The sequence below is a fragment of the Elephantulus edwardii genome, unplaced genomic scaffold (assembly GCF_000299155.1).
Source record: "Elephantulus edwardii isolate Elephantulus edwardi_28Jun2011 unplaced genomic scaffold, EleEdw1.0 scaffold00136, whole genome shotgun sequence".
In the NCBI taxonomy this organism is placed as follows: domain Eukaryota; kingdom Metazoa; phylum Chordata; class Mammalia; order Macroscelidea; family Macroscelididae; genus Elephantulus; species Elephantulus edwardii.
In genome coordinates, this window is record NW_006399886.1 from 6,603,142 (window position 1) to 6,605,912 (window position 2,771).

The window sequence follows — 2,771 nt, forward strand, 5'->3', positions numbered from 1 at the left end:
TTCAATGCAGCATAGTATTCCATTGTGTGAATACATCACAGCTTCTCTATCCATTCATTTGGTGATGGGCACTTGTATTGTTTCCAACTCCTTGCTATTGTGAACTAAGCCCCAATAAATGTGGGTATGCATATATCTGCTTGGGTGGTAATTATGGTTTCTTTAGGTTATATTCCCAGTAGTAGAATTGCTGGGCCAAATGGTATATCCATTTGCAACTTTTTGAAAAAATACCATACAGTCTTCCGTAGTGGTTGCATCATTTTACACTCCCACCACCAGTGCATAAGGGTTCCAGTTTGTCTGCAACCTTGCCAGCATTTGATGCTTGCTGTTCTGTTAAATTTTGCTATTCTTACTGGAGTGAGATGATATCTCATAGTTGTTTTTATTTGCATCTCTCTTAGAGCTAGGGATTTTGACCATTTCTTCATGTATTTGTTGGCCATCTGAATATCTTCTTAGGTGAAGTGTCTGTTCACGTCCTGTGCCCATTTTTTGATTGTTGCTGTCAGTTCACCAGCATCTTAACAGTGACACCCTGATAGGAGTAAGCACAACAGAGATACACCACTCTGGGAGAGGATCAGAGAGTCAATCCAGCTCGGTTTTATTGGGAAAAGCACTGCACTTATATACACAAGAAAACAGGATAGGGTGAGCTTACAGACGTGGGAAATGTGGATCGATCAGGAGAGCCTTAGCCTCATGTGGATCACTTCTAGCTCAACAAACTCAGCAGCCGTCTTCCCAGGTGGTGAGCTTTCTCAAGCCTGTATAGTCAAACACAGGGGAGCTTTCTCTACCCTGTATTAAAGGCCATTGGGAGGCTTGCACCTCTCTGGAGCTCAGGCGCTCCATCCTGGCCAGAGGCAGTCCCTTCCTCTCCGACATTCCACAGCATTCAATTGGGTTATTTATCTTTATCTTGTTGTGTTTGTAATACTATATATTTTCTTAATGTACTATGTTGTTTTATTGGAAGCAGGAGTGACATCCACTTCCTAAACAACATGTCTCCGGAAACTCTATGAATTTTGATATGTGTTGATAGTTGTAGGAGGGGAGGGATTCAGATCTTTTGTTCATAGGATCATTATGAGTCGTGCTCAACTTGAAGGCAAACAAGAACAAGAACATGGTGTGTTTTAAAGTGAAAAAGTACAGGTACTATATAAAATATTGGTGCCAAGGTTTTACTTTTCCAAATGGCTTCCCTGTCCATTAATATTCTGAGATCCTCCCCTTCTGACAGAAATGGCCCCAAATGCCATCATTTGTTCCCATGTGGACATCATCTAAAGACTCAGATGGGCTTTCTCCTCTACTTGTGTAAGATAGTCTCCTAATTTGAGCCAGCTGCTCTGCCTGCCCTGCATCTCAAATCTTCTTTGTCAAGTCTATATTGAATACAACATCTTAAATTCCATGGGACCTTCCAGCTAATTGTGAAGACCAAAAAGAAAGAGAAGGAATGTTTGGGCTGGAAGGAGGAGGAAGAGTTAATTGTAAAAACGATGGAATAACACGAAAGATAGAATGTCAGTAACATTTTTTACCTGGGCATTTTTGTGGTTAATCTGGTACTAATTATCTGTACGGTCAGACAGAATTCCAAATAAAAGAAACACAAGCTTTGACCCTGTACCAGATAAAAGAGTGCAGCTGCCATCCAGAAGAAGGTGGTTTCTATCTGCAGTGCTCATTATCACCACCAAGGACATTTCAAACTTTAGAACAGGTGGAGCAGGCTGGAGAGATCTCTACTAAGCTACCCCTGAGAACTGAGAGAACACAATAGAACTCAAAGGGTGGTAGGGCCCCACCCCTTCAACCAAACACCTAATAGAGATAATGCAACTGTCTGCTTGCAGAAGGTGGTATCTGACTGCTGTGCTCATCAGCAACACCAAGAACTTTAGAAGAGGTGAGCAACAGTCAGACCAGATTCCTGTGTGGATACAAGGCGGTCCAAAGGGAAATTGAAGGAAAATGGAACGTTCTCATTACAAAGGCCCAGAAAGGCCTCTTGACATAGCAAGTTGCCCTATCTCGTCTAGGGAACAATTCAAATCTACATCTATTAGATAATATTATAAAAACAAAGAACTGTCAACAACCAAAAAGACACCATATAAATGGCCTAACATATACCAAGAAAAACTTCACATGATGCCAAGAAAGCAGCAAGCAGCTTCAAACATTGTACGATAACTAAATAAACTTTCTCCTAAAAAGCATAACATAATTTCAGACACAATGAATATCCCAGAGACAGGGAGGCAGACAAAATATATTGATGCAGAGTCATATGAATAGCTGTGGAAAAAAGTAAAAATAATGGAAGAAAACATGGGAGACATATACAAAGCAAATACCTCAGAGACAAGGAACCAGAGGAAATACATTGAAGTGGAGTTATACAAAGAGATACAGAAGAAGGTAGAAATGATGGTAGAAAGAAAGGAAGCCTTAAATAAAATAATATATCAGAGATGGGAAATTAGAAGAAATACTTCAACACGGAGGAACATGAAGAGATAATGGAGAAATTACAAACAGTTGATGAAAAAATTGATGCTATCATAAACAGAAGAAATTAAAAAATCAACCAAAGACAGAAACTGTGCAGCCAAAACGGTACTGGAGTTAACAGAAACACATAAAAATGCAATCCAGAGTATTAAGACTGACATGGCAGATGTTTCTGGTATGCTAGGTGTACCAAAAAAGCAGAACAAAAGAAATAGAACTGAGTCAGTGGTAAGGAA

At 39.9% G+C, this 2,771-nt stretch overlaps 1 pseudogene; it reads left to right on the plus strand.

Moving 5' to 3' along the window:
- LOC102871803 overlaps positions 1-2,771 on the plus strand; it is a 72,615-nt pseudogene that overhangs the window by 68,800 nt on the left and 1,044 nt on the right.